This window comes from Puntigrus tetrazona, chromosome 5 (assembly GCF_018831695.1).
Source record: "Puntigrus tetrazona isolate hp1 chromosome 5, ASM1883169v1, whole genome shotgun sequence".
NCBI lineage: Eukaryota > Metazoa > Chordata > Actinopteri > Cypriniformes > Cyprinidae > Puntigrus > Puntigrus tetrazona.
The window spans coordinates 12,301,110-12,321,329 of NC_056703.1; the positions used below are offsets into that span (position 1 = coordinate 12,301,110).

Genomic DNA, 20,220 nt, shown 5'->3' on the forward strand with positions numbered 1-20,220 from the left:
AAGTACTGGAAAAATCCAAAACGTTGGAGCTTTGACACTTTGAAACCGAAATGACCAACACATGATGCAAAGTTTCACATTAAGTGTACAGCAAAAGCGAAAGCAACAGAAAATAGTGAAATTACATGATTACAAAAAAAAAGAGCAGCATATTAACTGTAAACTGGGACATATTTATATCCTGGGGTCTGTTTACAAGAAATAACCTCACAGGCATATTAGCATTCACATTTTTGGCTTCTGCTAGCCAAATCCCTCCTGCCAAAAATAAATAAATAAATAAATAACAACTAAAGTAAAATAATCTGAAAATAAATAATTGCATATAACTAAGGCATGTGACGAATACTGAAGTTGAGGATGTACGATATGTCTAAGCCCGTTTCGTGTGATCGTTTCTAGCAGACCAGGAAGGCACAATTTCCACATACATAATATTTTTTTGATTTCTACATTTGGAAAAAAAATGAGTTTAACTGTACAGTTTTAGCAAAAAAGAACAAATTTGTCTTCCACAGCAGCGGCGTAATTCTCTCAGCTTCGTCAACACTGATTAAGCAGAAACAACACAAGATGGTGGTGAGCTCTTGCCAAGACTCCAAACACTGTGAATCTCTTGCAGCCCAGGGGTTAAGTTTTGTGACAGTTTTGAGTCAGATACTTCTCAAGGACTCCAGAAAGCTGTTGCGATATGACAGTTCTTAGAGCTCTGTTGAAATGTTGGGTTTCTGGAAGGTCATTCGAACTTCTGAAGGGCTCTGAACGCCATCTATGTAAATCCTGGAATGGAGACGTTCAACACGGTGCTCACAAGGGAACCCCCCAGGTTTGCAAGATTTAATGCCATAACCAGTTTGACTCGACATTCCCATGAATGATTACTGTACACGCTCAAGTGAGAGAATCGGCATGTGTAGGGATGAAGACTCCTTAATTTATGCCAAGAATAGTTACGGGTGAATCGTTCTCTCGCCCTCCGATTGGCAAGCAAGGCTTGTTCTTGTGTAAGAATGGTTAAGCCACTGTAAAACAAGAAAGACTTTCAACAAAATCTACCTTACCAAACCCAAAAACAGGAATCCGAACTTGCTAAGAGTGCATAAACGAATGCAAAATCAAAAACAATACCATCATTTGTCACATTTTAAAGGCAATAGAGTCTTTCTCGCTCCGTTTGGTTGGGGTTCTAGAAAAAGCTGAAGAGATATGTGGTAGCTTGGAGTGTATAAAGGGGCGTGTAGGCATGTAGAGGTGTGCTGAGGTGCCGCTGTTACCTGCGACCAGTTTCCACGTGTCTGATCAGGTGAATGTTGAAGGGGCTGTCTGCTAGCTCAGGGTGTTGTTCGACAGGTAGGGCGTAAAAGCCATCGTACCCTGAGACACGGCCCTCTGCAACCAGCTCATCCTTTTCTTTCTCAGTCCATGGCAAGCTTCCACCCTCTCCCTCTAGGACCCTCTTCTGCTCCCACAGCCAAGCCCCCTGCACAGCTCGTATTCGCGCAGCCTCTAGAACGCGTGTGCGCTCTTCTTCTTGCGTTGCTCCATAACGAATGTTAAAGCTAAGCGCCCCCTGCTGGAGCACAATGTCAGCGAATCGCCGCATTTCCCCTCCGACCATAGCACTTATTTGGGACACTGAGACATTTACACCGTTCTCTAACACTCTGACTCCGCCTCCAGCCCCGACCCCGGCCACTCCCAGATCTGCCTCCAGTGGGCCAGACTTGGTGAAATAGTGGGTGTCCCGCCCCTCCACGGTGAAATGGAGGCCACGCAGGTATATAGCACCATTCAGTACAGCCGCTACACGGCGACTGTCCTCGCTCGCCACACCGATTATCTCAGTTGCCACCACTCCATCACGGATAGCGAATTTTACACCTTTGCCAAAGATTGAAGAAAGGGCAGAGAAAATTGGCCTGCGACCCTGGCGACCTCCAATTTTCCCATTGGCTGGCGTCATGGGGAGGCGATCCAATGAAATGAAGTTTTTCAAGTGCTTCTGAAGGTCACATTGGATGCCGAGTACAATCTGAAGTGAGGGGAGATGTTAAGAAATAGTTACCATTATTGCTGTTTTATGTACTAAATTAACTAAGTTAAGAAATAGTTTATCAACTAATGAACTAGCACCACTGAGAAATTGATTTCCTGTGTATTAGACTAAAAGGAATAGTAAATAATTGTGTTGGCAATAAATACCATGCTGTGGGAAACCTCAGCTCACCTTGCTCGTATCCCAGGTTTGTGTGCGGATCTGTGTGGCCATCATCTCGTATGTTTGCTCTGTGTTCTCCACCTTTGGTTTGGGGAAGCCTGGAACCACATTATGAAGCTGGAACCCAAAGAGCTGCAGCCAGCTACTGATATCTGCACAGAAACACATGCCAAAATGTTATCATGAAAGCCTTAAGGCTTCAAGTTCAACTTACTGGTAATGTTAAACAGCTACACAAGGAACTAATCTGCTCTTGTGAATGCAATGTCTCTGAAAATACTGAATTACATAAAAGACAAGAACAGGAAACACAGAAAGGTTTAATAGTGACAACTGCATTTAATGCAGTGTGACTGTGATCAAAAACACTTAGCACAAGTCCCCTGGATTCAGTAAGACTTTGTGATATACTGAACACATTTTTTGGTTTGTGGCTCATTTTGCATTTAACAGTACACAAATAATTTAACAGTTAAAAAGAGCAGGGCCAATCTAAAATGAAGCTGACCCAGGGTTATGGAGATCTTGGTGTAATGCCAACGTAGCCTCGAGCAAGACACTTAACCCTAGTTACATGTAGCTTGAGGGAGACTGTCCTAGTAATTAGTCTACAGAAAGTTGCTTCAGCTCGAACTAATGAATCTCAGCTCTGCCACGTGCTATTTCTCTGCTGCTCATTTTTACCTTAGGGAAATGTCACTGGAATAAAAGCACAATCACAGCTCAAAAAGCCAAACCAAAAGCATGACATTTGTTTCACCTGACTTATTGTCGCTCCCCCTACTTCTAATTTCTACACAAACCACAAGTAAATTTGTTGGACACTCCAGATTGAATTTAGTGAAGCCAGTTAAAGAAAATATTCCCCTAAGGATTTTTATTTATAGCATAATGAGCCTATTAAATGAGTAGACACTTTTAAGGAATAGTTGACCAAAAAATTGTGCCATTAATTACTTACCTTCATTTATCTTCGGAACACAAATTAAGATATTTTTGATATCTGAGAACTTTCTGATCCTCCACAGACAGCAGTCCAACTACCATGCTCAAGGCCCAGAACCGTAGTGAATACATTGTTAAAATAGTGCATGTGACATTAGTAGGTCAACCATAATTTTACAAAGCTACCATGAAACATTTTTGTTTGCAAAGAAACAAAAACAATTATTTTGTTAAACAATTTCTTCTCCTTTCTGTCAAAATATTCTGTGCATTCAAGCCAATGCTATGAGCGTATGCGTGTGCATTTCTCAGCTTGCAAACAAACCATGTCAGAACACTGGCTCCTGCATCACATGTATGCATCATGGTACTCTCCTTACTAACATGGAAGGTACTCTCCTTACTAACATGGAATTTGTTTAATCCGAGAACTGGCCCCCTGACTGTGCCTGGTTTGTCCCAAGGCTTTTTTTCCCATTCTGTCACCGATGGCGTTTTTGGTTCCTTGCTGCTGTTCCTTCTGGCTTGCTTAGTATTGTCCAGCCATATCATTGATTTTATTGCACAGATACTATTTAACCTGAACTGAGCTGGACAATGATATTACTGAATTCAATAATGAAATGCCTTTAACTGAAAATTGAGTGTTTACTCTTGTCATTACACATTACTGACACTCTATTCGCTGATTTGATACTGAGAAGTGCTTTAACACAATCTGTATTGTTAAAAGTGATATATAAATAAAGGTGACATGACTTAATAAAGTAGATTTTTCTGTTTTCTTTGTGCACAAAAAATATATCCGTAGATAAAAAAATAGAGGTTAAACCTGATGTCACATGGGCTAGATTAACAATGACCTTATTACCTTTCTTGGCCTTGAACTTGGTATTTGCATTGCTGTTTATGCATGGTTGAAAACCTCTTGGATTTCATCAAAAATATCTTAATTTGTGCCATGAAGATGAATGAAAGTCTCGGAATGAGTAAGTAATGACAGTCTTTTTTTGGGTGAACTCTTACAAAATAAACCTTACCAGTTGTGAACTTGGTTACATCCTGTAGCCCTCCCAAAGGATAGTTGTTCCTAAACGCATACAAGTTAAATGGCTTGGGATTCACACTTAGCTCCGCCCACAATTCGTGATTGGGTGTCGTCCACCTTCCAGCTACCACGTCATAGTCACGTCGGCCAAGATGCACCAAGCGTGTAAAAGAGTCATAAAGGCCACCCTGGAATCCAAAGACGAGAGGAAAGGTGGGATTGGAATCTCTGTAAACATCTCCGTAGGGTGTGTACAAATTCCTTCACCACATGGCCACGGCTACTGAAAATTGCAAGAGGAGTTCCTCCATTGTCACAGGCTATGTAGAATTCCTCGCCGCTGCTCATCTCCATTGCGATAAGGTGTCCTTGAAGGTCATAATAGAGGGAGGTGATCTCTGAACTACTGTGGTTGTATAGGTGCGTCACCCGTGTTGGTTCTGTCAGATCAGCGTAGAAGAACTGAAGCTGTGATCCATCACTATTGCGGCTGGCCACTCTTCTCCCGAGTCCATCATAACGGTACCACACCCTCTGTCCACTGTCCCGGTCATAGGCGCCCAAAAGAAGTCCATTTGAACCATAATCAAAGAGCAGGTTGCCTCGGAGGCGCAAGAACCCATCCTCATCTGTCCGGTACTGGATCTCTCCGAGGCGTGTGATCCGGTCGCGAAGATCGTAGCGTAGCGGAGTTAAACGCGCACTGTTACCATGACTCAGCAAGTTGATGTTTCCATTTAGATCGTAGCTGTAACGCCATTGTGGCCGGTCATTTATGGCGACTGTTTGCAACTGCCCATCCGCGTCATACTCATACGCATACCGTGTGATGTTGTTGTCCACGCCGATGCGAATATCGCAATTTGTGACACGTCCCATGCTGTCGTACTGCAGGGTCATCCAGTAGGCGATAGCTTTTAGAATCTCGTACTGAACTCCGATCACTTGCCCATCCGGGTTGAAGATTTTTGTGTGCTTCATTGCATGCGTGGTGATGACCTGGTTCAGATCGTAGTTGATGACGCTGAACTTTCCAAACTGCTCGATTCGTCCCGACACGTCCACGTAGCGGTAGAGGTCAATTGGAAGTGGCGTTTCGTTGATCATCGCTTGCATGCTGGTGACTCTGAAGTTGTTGTAGCTGTAGTCGAAGCGAGCATTTACCAGTCCTTCTTCACTGAAACGATATATTTGTCTACTCACCAGAGGACCTGAATCCGAAAAAAAAGAGAGAGAATGAAAAGTTAGCAGAGAGCCATGGAGGTGAGGTAAAACACGAGCCAGCTTTGCCACAGCGTGAGACAGAATGAACTCTCCTGCTGTCAGACGACTGATTGTGATTCAAAGCGCTTTTAGATCAGCCAAGCAGGAGGCGAGTGCAAGTGAAGTGACAAAAGGAAGATTAAACGTCAGCCTGTATGTTTATTGGTGCAAGAATATAACCTGTTTACCTGTCCAACTGCTCACCCATCTTACTTGTCTCTCTGTCTCATGGGATTATCACCTCACCTGTTTATTTGTGCAAAGATGCCATGGTGCTACATGTCTCTCTGCTAAATGATCTAGCCATTTCGCCTAGTTACTGGCTATAGCAAAACTTGTTAAATATGTGGAGAAAATGAATTACCTGGCTTTCTGTCAATTAGGGTTGACAGTATGTATTAATGTCAGCCAGTAAAGATTGCACTATACCGTTTGCAGCAAAAATATTATAGCATGATTAAGAATGGGAACTGTAAAGAATTCAATGATTACAGCTTCAACAATTCTTTTAAGAAAGAAATATTTTGAATATGCAATTGTAATTCCATTAACCATATGATAGTATAATTTGAAATTAAAAACACCTACTCGGTTTGATTAAAACAGAATCAACTTATTAAGGTCATTTGTTTATGAACCAAACTACACTGATTGTTCTGTATGTTCACTGAATTAATTAACTTAATTATTGACCTAAAATAGTATTTGTTTGGTAACATTTGTTAATGTCTTTGATTAATAACAAACAAGATGCACTGATATGGACATTGGTTAAAAAAACATTTGTCAGACAATAAGAATAAGAAGCAGTTCTGGATTTCCAGCTCTCATTATGTACCATAATAGAACATTTCTTACACTGTGATACAAGATTTTGGTCACACCGCCCACCCAGCTGTCAAAGTGTCTGTCAGATGACATTGTCAAAGTGTTGTACCTGTCTGTCTGTACCGGATGGTGCAAACGAATCCTTCATGCATCAGGTGGATGGTTTTAACAGCACCTGTTGCCTCGTCGTAGAGTGAAGGTAACAAGTGTTGAGTCATAGAGGATCTCAGCCAGCCGGGCCACTCGGCTGTATTTGTAGATCACATGCCTGCCTGTGCCCAGGTACAGACTCTGGAGCAGGCGCCCATCATGGGCATAGTCCTGCGTGAAGCTGGAGGTGGGTGAATCAGGTGGGGTGTATGTGTTTCTGTAGTAGCCCACAGATAGAGAGGTCTGCAGGCTGTGTCTCACCATACTGGGGAGGGTGACCGACAGCAGACAGTCTGTCTGATCGTACTCAAAAGTATATCGACGCTGACTGTGTAACAACAGCTGGACAGACTGAGAGGACGAGCAGAACCAAGGAAAAAAAAAGACAGAGAGAGACACCATTTAGATTACATTTAAATATACCAGTTGGCAGGTAAATTTCATAAAAACATATTACATTAAACCCCAAAATAAAAAAACCCCCACACAAACAAAATCTAATATCTAAAATATTCAGATAAACATGTACTAGTTGGTTGGTGAATCGTAAGAAAACACATTAAACCTCTAAATAAAAATAACGCATTCAAGAAAAAAGGCAAACAAAATCAAAATTTATCTTGCTTAAAAAAAATCTCGTAAAGCATCTGTATAAAGTTAATTTTTAAATAAATAAATAGATGAATGAATAAAATTCAAATATAAATAAAACAAGTTATCCTAGGAAAAATGCAAAAGTAGGCTTCATTTTCAAATGGAAAATAGATACATTTGATTATACATGAATGAACGGATGAATGAATAAACAAACCAAAAAGTTAAGATTTCTTTCATCCGAATTTTGGTGTCAAAATACACTCTGGACAGTTTTTTTTGAAATTCAAACATGCGAAGTTGCAGTTCTCACACACCTTCTCCAGAAAAGTGTAGCTCCAGATCTTTCCATTGGCCCAGGTCCGTGTGATGATGCGTCCATTATCGTAGTCTCTGCGCTCAGTCCAGTTGCCTCTCTGTATGCTGGTGACCAGACCTTCGCTCGAGTACGTTACTCGCACCTGATTGTATTTACTGGGAGACCAGAGCACAGGCCTGCCCTTGTCGTCGTACTGAACCCGCAGGGTAAACTTGCGATGGTCATCATATATCTTCCCGACCCGACTCTCTTGACTATAATCTATAGACAGCACGTTCCTGTTGTGAGCCTAAACGAGAGAAGGGGATGAGAAAGAAGGGAAAACTTATGATCGTATTATATCGGAGTACACAGAAACAAGTGTGCAATAAAACTGGCAATAAAAGAAGAACATTTCTTTCTCAGGGGCACAGAGGGAGACAGGGTTGCAGTTAGAGCCAACGTTATTCAGCAGATACATCAATGAATTGACAAAGAGTCTGGAACAGTTTGAAGCTCCTGATTTCACTCTGTGATTCGGGATCAAATTCCAGCTCTATGCAGATGAAACGCTTTGGTCGTCTCCCACTGAAAGAGGCTACCGCAGAGTCTGGACCTTCAAGAAGATTCTGCTCCCATAAAAAGATAATGTCCCGTAGAGATGCCTGTTAGAATTTGGCTGAATATATTAGAATCTGTAATAGAGCCGGCTGCCCTCTACGGCAGTGAGGTGTGGCGATCCACTAACAAATTAGAAATTAGGCAAATGGGGAAAACATCCAACTGAGACCTGGCATGCAATATTCGGTAAAAATATCTTAAAAGTAAATGGAAACACTGCAAGTTACACATGCTGGGTGGAATTAGGCCAATAACATTAATTCAGTGATCCCGTATCATTATAAAAGCCTGCAATGAGAAGAGTTGAGTAAAGAAAACAGAACCCTCGCTGAGCTGGTTCTGAGCTTTACAATTAATTGTACTAACATACACATGCCCCTGCGACCAGAGTAATTCTGTGAGCCTAATTAAAATGAACCAAATTATAAACACGCAAAACATGGTTGTATTGTGTGTGTGTGTGTATATATATATATATATATATATATATATATATATATATATATATATATATATATATATATATATATATATAAACACTAGTTTCTCTACTAGTTTCACTTTTTATTCTGTTCTTTTTATTTAAGCTAACTGAGAATTGTTATAGTACTTTGCTCTTTTGCTGGTTTTGATTGCTTTCATTGTCCTCATTCATAAGTCACTTTGGATAAAAGCGTCTGAACAAATGTAAAAAGTAAAAAGTAAAACAAAAGTAAAATGCAGTACTGTCTGGCCTAAAAATACTGCACTATGGCAGACTTTTTGTGCTGCCTTCATTCAGTATAGTTAGAAGTTCTAACTTCTTCAATCCATAATCCATTTCTGACTGAAAAAGAAATAAAGCACTGTCCACAGTGTCAGAAATATGTAGTCTCTCAGGTCAGGTTCAAGGAGTACTATGCACAGGGCAGCACATTGTGTCTTTGTCACTATATAAAAAACTGTGAAAAAATTGCATTGCCTCCTTTTTTCTTTCTTTCAAATTAATCAACTTTTTGTTGTTACTTTTTTACCTGCTTTTAGTTAATTTATTATTATCAGTGGTATTAGCCTCAATAACTGTTACAGCCACTGTAAAGGTTTCACTTTGATTTAAAACAATTAAATATTTACTGTACAATCTTACAGTATAAAGATTAAAAATTTTTTATGAATCTTTTCTAATGGTTTTACTCATTAAAGAATCCTGAAAATAATGCATTACGGTTTCCACAAAAAGTGATGATAGTATTAATAAACATTTCTTGAACACTACATCAGCATACTGAAGATTGGAATAATGGATTGGATTGAATTGGATGCTAAAAAGATTTTCTCAGGATGTTTAAAAATATATCAACACAGAAAAAAAGGATACTTAACTGTTTACATAGTTAACACCTATTTGGTGTGCCTATAAAAGCACACTGATACTGAATCTGCAACCAAGAACTGAAACCGAAAAAAGAAGGAGTGAACATTAGAGAATGAAATAGAAAAGAGAATGATTTATGGAACTTATTTGAAGGGAAGTTGGAACAGTGTGTGAAATGCACACTATTTCTTCCTTTTGCACTACATCAAAGTCCCTTTAAGGAAAGTCAGTTAACTCTGCAGCCATCTTGGTAACATCCTGGCAGGTATAAGTAGTCAGGAAAGTATACTTGAATGAAGAAAGACCAAAAGACAAAATCATTAAATAAAATAAATATCCAGTGTTTGACTTCTGTCGGAGCCTTGCCTCGCCTTTTTAAGAAGAATATTAAATAAATAAAGTTTGCTTTAATATAGGGTATCAAACAAAATCACGCAATTAAAGCTTAAAGCACAATGGTGTTAATTAAAGCTCTGTGTAGCACCATTATGAGAAATATGCAGAGGCAGAGGTAAGATTAGTACTCTTCATTTAGACGACCCAGGTTCAATTCCAAAGCTGGAATAAATTCATTTATCTTTTAATAAATTAAGAAAGAACACAATACTGTGGCAGTAGATGAATAACGGGAGTCAGGATCTCATTTGGTTCCATTTTAGTTGACTTGACCTCACTGATGTATGCTGCATTTGCTGTGACAGCTCCACTTGAATCTAATCATGCGCTAACTATTACTGTTAACATAACCTAAAAAACCCTACTGTTCGTTACAAAGGTGAACACACAATAATGACTGAATTTTAAGAGCAGTCTTAAATTAACAAGGATTTCTAATCTTGTTCTGTAAACCCCTCAAAAAACAATGTGCGATACACTTGGGCATCTTTTCAGATTGGAAAATCGTCACCCTCCTGTGCATTACATGCTACACCCTGGTCACCCTCCCAGAAAACACTTTATTCTCATTCTGCATTCATATGCAGCGTGTGTGTCTGTGTATTACCCTCAGTCTCCGTTCATATGCTGTGTAATTCCCTTTGGCCTGTTCACGTCTCTGTCTCCACTCTATCAGGCTGTGAGCTGGTTCCCCCGGCAACGTGATGTTGCACCTTCCGACTGTGGGATGGACGAGGCCTGCCGATGCTCCTGGCAACAGCCCGGATGATACGGTTGGTTCAGTGCTGAGAGTAACGTCCATCCCGCTGGCATATGTCACCCACAGAGAGCCGTCATCTCTAACACCGTACACACTAACAGAGTGAGCTGGACAGACAGAAACAGCTTCATAAGATTTAAATGCACTACATTTATTATATGAAATTAGCGGTGGGCAATACTGCCAAAACCAAAAAAAGTCATTTTAATTCACGGTAACAATATATATCACAACATAGTTATTTTTCCTTTAAATTCCTTTTTTATGACGTCTACTATTACACATGTATTTTCCTTCTCATCTGTTTGCTTTCACTTAAGACCCAAATTACTGTGGTATGAGGTTATTTATGAAGACATATACAAGTGCCTGTATTTAACCATTCAAGGCCTATAAAATGACAAAAATAACTCAATACTCCTTGCGCTGTGAGATCACCTCTCTGACATCGTCTGTCAGAGAGTGTGCGAATATAGAGAAATGAAATTGCATTTCAATGGTTTAAAATTATGGTTTAAAATGGTTTTAAAGTTTTTAAACAACAGTGCTTAAAAATGCTGGCAAACAATACATTAAGCGTAGCAGAGCAACGTCATGTGAGCATGTAACGCGATAGAGACGATTATCCAGAACCTCTACCGGAAAAATCTGTTAATCATGTCTAATGGTATATCACCCATCCCTACAATTAAATAATGACAGAAATTCTATTATCTTGTGAACTGTTCCTCTAAATGTGGCTGGAGTGTTTAAATACTTTTGGGACCGCTGTATTTGACATGATGACAAAAACTAATCTGTAGATTCACACACATACACTCTCTCACCTTGTCTGAGTGTATAGATGGTGTTATCCGCAGAGTGGTTTGTAATTATAATAAAGTTTTCTCTGTTCGAGGCAGTGGCTTCCACTCTGACAGCTTTCTCCATGTTTCCATGGAAACTGCTGACCTCTCCAGTCGGCAAGGTCACGTTGATGAGGTGTCCGTCAGAGTTATACCTGCTCATAAACACACTTTCTGTTAGTTTGTGTGTGTGTGTGTCTGAGGGAGAAAGACTGTATTAAAGTTTAAATGAATGAGTGTAAATGCATGTGCATGTAGAGGGAGTTTAAAGGGTCATATCATGCATTTTTATCATTTTATTGTCCCCCGACGACATTTGAAACGCTAGTCAAGGTTTCATGTGTCATAATTTAGTTTTTCATGACAATTTTCCATTCTCTCCCTGACCCTAACAACAGCAGTAAACAGGCTGTTTTTTGCTGCCGTGCCTTTAAGACCTCTGTGTAAACGCCCTCTTCGCATGTGAAATGAGAAACAAGGCTTTGCTTCACTTACATGCGGCCTGGGTTTGCTGTTGGGTCCAATATAGTTTCATGCCGCTGAATTCTTCAATAACGGCCTCTTTGCAAAGACTGAATTACATTGTGACAGGATCATAAAACAATCCACTGAAATGTGCTGAACTGTGAAGGTGGAACTGAAATGATCAGAGACCTTGTTAAAAATAAACTTGAGTCACACTTTCCTCTGGTTACAATCTAAAGGATGTTTTTATTGTTAGTTATACACAAATTGAATCATCAGCATCTGTGTCTGATAAGTGTCTATTCTGCTACTTCCTTCTTGTTACCTTAATGTAAAATAATAATAATAATGTATACATAATGTACTAATGACCAAAGTTATTTAAATAGTAACTCAAAAGTGATGCAACACATTACTTTCCATAGCATAATTAGTTATTTTTAGGAGCAATGCCTATTTATAGAGAGTGTATGTTTTTATTTGTTCTTTATTATTAATATTTATAATATTATATATTAAATGTAAATATAATGCATAAAATGTATCTTTGTGGACTGAGAAGGAATTGTGTATGACTTAAAGTTACATGTATGAAACTGTAACACTTTAGAGTAACACTTTATTTGTTACATGTACTTCCTATTATATGAACATAATACTAAATTAGGCGAAACACTAACCATATAGTAAGTAAGTGAAGCTAATATCACTCCGTACTTAAATGTATAATTACTCTGCAACAAAGACACCTTAAAATAAAGCGTAATTAAAATAAAGCATGTTTATTAGTACTTATAAAGCGCAATTTCTGCATCACCATATTCTACACCCCTAATTATAATGTAAATGTACAGTCGATTACTGTATCTCACTGCTGTGACAATTCTCCAGTCTCCAGCACTAACCCCGAACTCCACCTCCACCCCTATTCATTCATTAGTAACTTCATTATTAAGTAGTCCAAGGGTTCTTAAGAGCTTTATTCGAGTCTCAGGCTGCAGTCCCGTCTTTGACAGCAAGCCAAATCTGTTTACCTTCATTATACGCAGGGATTAGTGAACTCATGAACACTGTGCTAAGCACACAGGACACGGTCCTATCCAGCCGTAGTTTCCTTTGATAGACTTTTTACTTTATCTGCTATTTTAAAGAAAGTAAAGACTAAAATCACCTACAAATACAACAGCTTAAACAGCTTATTAGATACAGTAAATGTCTAAATGACTAATACATAAAGGTTAGGACAGAAATGATCATTAACTCAAAGTCAATGCAAAATGACAAAGACAAATGTGTGGGAAGTGAGATACATTATAAAGGTGAATGTTAAAATCTGCTGATGCCCCAGAGGGGAACGGATGACTTGACTTTTGAATCTGTGTGGACAGCGAGTCATGTGATATAACGAGTGGGTGAAGTACTTCTGACATGTTTCATTTCTCTTTCTCCGTTTCTAGCGTCGTTTTTAGAACTAAACAGCTCCAGCTCATGTTCTCTTTCCCTAATTTATTTATGTCTTATCAATGTCAATGCCAATTTATTTCATATACTTGCGTCTGGCCACCCACACCAATGTATAAGAATAAAAGCTTTTCATTTGATGAAGCTCTTGAGCTTTCAAAGGCCTGCAGTTTAGATCAAGAGCTGCCGTCTTCTCCTCTACTCAAAATGTTGAGTCTGCCTGAAATGCCGGTTTCTTCCCCATCTACTTAAACATCTTGGGCCTTTTCCTTCCTTTTCCTTGCTCACTGGGGGTAGTAAGCCACTATTTTCTTTTCCTTTTATCTTCTTTATTTTTCTATTTTCTGAAAGCTGCTTTGGAACAATGTGTATTGCAAAAAGCGCTATACAAATAAACCTGATTTGAAAAAGGACTAAATGGATTGACTGTGCAGGGATAAGCACCTAATCCACATGGTTTAAGTTACTGGATTCTCATTAAAAACTCTACTGTAATTGTATTTCTGCATTTTTGAAAAAAAAAAGTGCATATATGAGCGGAGCGGTTACTATGCGATTTGCTAAGGTGTTCTGAGTGGTAGGAGCAACAGTGATAGTAATGCTCATCTTAGCAAGCACAACTAATACAGCTATGTGTCAAAACTTAATGAGCTGCCTACCCAGACGCATTTTGGGGCATCATAGGTGCATTTGAACATTTGAATCGATCATTCCAACACCTTTGTCTCGCCTCACTGGTTGCCAGACGCTTTCACCAAGACACTAATGCATGCATACTGAGCAGCTTCTCACTTTTGCAAATCAAATCAACAGGCGCAAAATCACTTTCCGAAATTTCACAATTCCTCAGTGATGGAATGATCTTCTGAACTCCCTCAAGTGTTCACCTGGCACATTCAAAAGTCTCTATATTAGGGGTCTCAAACTCAAAAGGATTTTCAGGTGGAGGGCTAGTTGGTTTACAACCATATATTTTTAGTAGAGACATTCATCTTTTCTTTACACCCAGCACAGATGTGCATGTTTAGTTGACTAAGGGCACTTGAGATTGTTTTCCTGAAATTTTTCTCTTTAAAGATCAGTCTGATACAATACATGGCCTATTAAAAGAAACATCACAAGTTTTTTTTTTAAGCATTTAATTCAATGCCTTTTTGAACTAACTCTAAAAAATAGCTTGGAAAAAACAGCTGTTCACGAGCAAATCAAGAACTCTAAATTGCAGTACTTTTCATGCAGTCATTCATTTTTGTTGTGTTCTCATTTGTAAATCACTCTGGATAGAAGCTAAACGAACACCTGCAAAAAGGCAAAATGCCGTTAAAAATGAAAATTCCCAAAAAACAAAGTTTAGATAGGCAGCTAGGTTTTGAAACACAGCCTATCTGATCAGAGAAATAAAAAAAAAACTTTTTATCTCAAGTCATTACTGCATGCATATCAGATCTAAGAAATTTCCCTGTACCAGGGCGCTTGTTGTGAGTTTGTAACACCTACGTTAGCGCATATTCTGCTTTGAGGTATGTTTCTGAAATATTCAGTACTTATTACTTCTGGATGAGAGAACTGATCAAAGTCAACACACCATTTCCGCTAATTCCTACGGTGTTGTGTGCAGAACAGAATGTTGCAACATAATTTAAATAAGCTTCCCCACTGTCGCAGAATAAGCTACAGGCTTACAGAGTCACATATGAACCAATTTTAAAAATAATAAACAAATAGATAAACAAATTCTAACACTAAATAAAAATAATAAAATAAAAATGCAATAAAAATTCATTGATTAACATTAGTTAATACATTTTGCTAACAGTATCATAAGCTAAAAATATTTGTACTTATTTTATTTTAGGTTAATATTCATTTTAATATAAACAAATACATTTTAACATTTCATTAATGCAATATAATATAAGTATTTATTCCAATTCTGTTTCATTTTACTTAATAAACGCTGTTGTATTATGTATTGTTAGTTCATAACACCTAATGCATTAACTATCATTAACAAATAACAATTTTAAATTATCACCCCAAAAAATTCCTTTGCAACTTTGTTTTAATTCTGTTCATAAAAAAATATATAATTTTGCTAATATAAAAGATGCATGACATACAATTAAATTAAATAGAAACAAAATGTATTTTTACTGCATTTATTGTGCTAGGTTAAAATGACTATTTATTTCTTATTATTTATTAACTAATGTTAAATGTATAAAGTATTACCACTGCAAAAATATTACTTTCTACTTTTCACTTAAAGTTGACTTTCACTGCTATTGCTTTTCACTATTATTAGGCTTTGTATTAAAAGAGCTTTTCCCGCAAGCCTCAAGACCGATCAGCGTAAAACTCAAGTGCGCTCTAGTACGCACCAGCAGGGGGCAGTGTCTCACAACGCACTGAACACAGGGAGCCAGGCATGTGATCCGCCTCGACACCACACCACGAGCTGCATGAGAACGTGTAGATGTGTGTGTGTGTGTATGTGTGTGTGTAAACACAGTGTGTGAAAGGTCACCGAGTTGATCAAACAAAAAGGAGAGAAAGAGAGAGAGGAAAAGAAGCCCCTGACATTTTCACACTAAATTAGAACTTGCAGCTCAGTCTCACAAATCCCTGAAAATGCCCATGCAAACAGTTTACACACACGCACGCGCACACGCACGCACACACACACACACTTGCAGGTACCCGGGCTCTTTCATAGTGAAATCAGAAGAGGATACAGAGTTCTTTTCTTTATTGGATAGATTAAGGCTGAGTGATTTTCATTGCAGCAGAAAAACACGCAGCTTGAGAAATCGAACTGCTGCACTCCTTCAAACGATCTCAGGTAACACTGTCGATCAGACCGTATTAGATTATTTTCCTTCTGATAAATTCTGATAAAGCATGATTAGATTAGACGCAGCTAAAGATTAATCTATGCTGGGAGGGAATTTTGTTTTATATACAGTACAGCAGAAACTTGCTACTCTCCCTGCTAATAAAACAGCTTTAGACCATCAGAGTGTGCGAGTGAGGCTCCGCGGTAGCCGAAATAGACTCTAAAAGGAAGCAACGACAGGATATGACACACCAAAACGAAGACAGATCGCGCTTTCACGCACGCCTATAAATCAAGCAAAGCAGCGCACTCTTCTGATGAGAAAGAAGGAGACAGACAAAGGAGAGTAAAGAAAGGCATCACTTACTCGTAGACAGTAGTCCAGCCGTTTCGTTGCTGATGGTGGCGAGCAGCCCCGTGTTGCCGTAGTAACTGAGCTGCGCGCGAGGTCGTGCGCGTGAGAGCCGAGATGCGCTTCAGCATTCCTGCGTTGCTGATGGTCAGCCAGTAAACCTGGCCGCCGGGCCACGAGCCAAAGGGGCACGCCATTAGCATCCCGCCGCAACTGCGCTTATAGTGCCCTCCTGTTTGCTATGCTGCTCAGGTGGCCTCGGGAGTGTATGTGAAGTTAAGCAGGTAGTCCCCTGTCACCAGACTGCGGGTAAACAGGTGAGTACCGTTTGGACTGAACAGATAGAGCTCCTGGTCCGCGACCGAGGTTAGCTCGTACAGTCCCTCGGGAGAGAGCTGAGGATGGTTAGCCGCGAGCCGGCGTATCCGCACGTTCCCGAGGTCGGCGATGTAGAGGGAGCCATTAGGAGAAACCGCCAGGGACGAGGGAGACTTCAGCTTGGCGTCACGAGCGTAACCTCCGTCACCTGGGGACACATTTGTGGAGAGAATGAGAAAAGGGGCAGAAAGAAATGCAAGTCTAGTTCATTTGGCATTCAACGTTGAGCTTAACGATTAACCCTCAGAGACCCGCTGCAGTAAAATCACAACACTTGTCTACAGTAGTTAAAAAATAACGATTTTTCAATAATTAAACCTGCGCGCAACAGCAGCTCAGAGTCTTACATGTGTCATAGCAACACATTTGGCAGGGAGATATGTACAAATTGAATCTCCCAGCATGCTACAGTCGCACAACAAGCTGCCTACTGACACACTGCTGACTGGCTTGGATCAAAAATGTAATTGGACTAAAAAAAAAGAAAGCACTGGACTTGTAATATATAAAATTATATTTAATATGTTGCATTTTTCATTTCGCAATTGAATAGAATAAAATTAAGAAATATACTAGTAATACACTAGTCGGTAAATGTTTTTTTCTTCAGTGATTTTGACAGAAACCTCTTACGCTCACCAAGGCTAAATTTATCTGAAAAAAAAAGTAAAAACAGTATTGTGAAATATTATCATTATACTGTCATCTTGTAGTTTTCTTCTTAATTATATATTCTCTTCTTGATTTATTTTCTTATATATTTTAAATGTCACTTATTCCTGTGATGGCAAAGCTGAATTTTAAGCTTTCATTGACGGTCTTAAGATCCTCACAAATGATTCTAATTTTAATTTTGGAAATGTGATAGACTGTTCATTAGAGACTTTTTTTATAAATAGAAATCTTTTGTAACACTATAATTATAAATGGCTTTGCCACTTTTTAATAAATCAATGCTTTCCTTAAAAAAAAAAAAAAAAACCCTTAATATTCTGAACAGCAGTGTATGTAGTCTTAAAAGGAAAATATGTCTTGGGCTCATGATGTGGTACACACACACTAAAGAGCATAATTTCTCCTTCTTATAATTATGTAAGTAGGGCAATGAACATTCTAACTATATTAGAGTATAAAAATATATAGAGGGAGAGACAACTGAGAAAATCACAAATAAACTATTGCTAATCATTTTCAACATAGGCAAGTAAACATTAGCAAGCGTAAGAGGGTCGCTTTCAGATGAACATACTCAAGTTTCAGCTATCTAGCTTACTGGAAAGGCTTTACAGAAGTCAATGCAACTGCACTGTAGGCTTGTATGCATTTGGAGGCAATTCTTCCAGGATTATGAAATTTTAGAGAGTGTCAGAGGATTGCTCTGAAATTAACATATCTGAATTTCAGCCTCTTAGCTTGCTGGGAAGGTTGCTCCAGACAGCCAATTTGTATACTTTATTATAAGAGTGTTGAAATTTTGCTACCTTCAACTCCCAGTGTTGCAATTTTTCAAAACTCACCCAAGACAAAATCTGCATTAAAAGTCATAATTTTTATAACCAGCGGCTTATTAAAAAGGTCTGACATAGAAAAATAACGCAAAATTAATATAAATAACTCACTGTGTTTAGCGGTTTTGGGGCTCATTTATCTCACCTGAGAAACACTCGCAGTTGGGGTCAATCTTACAATCACATTCACTGGTCGCTCCCGCGATTATGACCATTTCTCCGTTTGTAGACACCTCTTGTACGCGGCTGTGCTTCCGCCGCCCGTCCGTTTCAGCGATGTACAGAGCTCCTGGTGGCTGACAGCGATAGCTTCGCTCCCTCCAGCACAGAACGCACTGCTGTTTTCCCCAGAAGAACCCGGTTCAATACTGGCCATGGGGCAATGGATGGGCCGTCCAGCAACCACACGCACCTGCTGGGACTCACTCACCTGGAGCACAAGGTTATTATCCAGAACGTGAGAGAGAGTTATCCAGCGGATTTACTGCCAGGTCTGTGGGCCACTCTAAACGCACCTGTGGATACACAAATGTATATTATTAATCAACTATGAATGTGAAAAGTGTGATTTTCATCATGACAGATTTCGCATAACCACTCTCATCTGCTCATGGCCCATTCAGATGTACTCTCTCCAGCTGATGTGAAGGATAGCAGGTTATCTCATTTTCACTATCATTATACCGATTTACATGTAACATCAGTGGGCAGAACTGTTTTACATTATATATACCGGAAGAGATGAAACAGAAAGAATGTGAAAGTACCAAACAAGTGAAGAATTGATGTCATACTGTGTCTTGCATTGTGTGGACATGGTTTAGATTTGCAAAATCTGAGAGCGAGCAGAAAAATATTCTCTGCAAACTGTGTCATACGCTGGTCATCTGGAGGTGGAAACACCAAAGCTACTTTTCACCACTGGAGGTGGAAAAACCTCTTTACCAACAAAAGTGAAGTATGCTAAACTATTACCGCCAAAAGATGCACCCTGCCTCCACCGATCCATTAGTTTTGCTGCTTTGGTTCTTTTGTTTCAAAATCAGTGATGCATAAGCACTTTTGTACTGATGCTAGACATATTTGTTATAAATATACATCAATATATAATGAAAAGTATTCTATATAAATGATTATATATGTAGAAGTATCTTATTCTGAATTACATTAGGCATAATTCATAACATTATGTATAAAATTACATAAACACTCACACACTAACACATACATATTTTCTGTAACAACATTTTACAATTCATAAACGTAAAATATAAGAAGTGAGTGAATATTTAAAACAAGTGTGATTTTATTGCTTTAAACAACGTAAAAATGCAGTCATCAGAGTAAATTAAGATTACAAAGTCAAATATCATACAGACTGCAGTTCACATGACACCTGCTAGGGGTAACACTGCCACCTCAAGTTGGCTCACACCATACAATTATTTTCCAAAATAACTTTAATAAAGATATATAAATATTGTAGTGATAATAGTTTGTCATGTAGTCAGCTGTGCCCATATCTGGCCATGCGTGTGTGCATCGTTGCGCCGCCGACGCCGACAGTACAGTGCGGCGTGTCATATCTTCAGTGGCATGCTGAATATGCAGATAGCGCTAGCTCGCGTTTGCGGCATCCGCTTCCTTCTTCTCCTTCCTTCTTCTCTCTGCCTTCTTTCACGTTCCGATTTGCACCACACAAGGGAACATACGTCGGATGAACCGCGAAGAAAAAAGCGTGCGTGCGTGAAAGCGTGTGAGATGGGCAGCGAGAAAGAGAGCTTATATATAGTCGCCCGCCGATGCCGTCAGCGGGAAGATTGGTGTTCGACTTCGTAGTGAAGGCAGAGCCAGAGATCGACACAGTTAAACCGCAGTGTAGAAACAACTATATAGTAAA

At 39.2% G+C, this 20,220-nt stretch overlaps 1 pseudogene; it reads right to left on the minus strand.

The window, feature by feature from the left end:
- Nucleotides 1–701: 701 nt before the first annotated feature.
- On the minus strand, nucleotides 702–19,126 carry LOC122344664 (annotated as a pseudogene).
- Nucleotides 19,127–20,220: the final 1,094 nt, after the last annotated feature.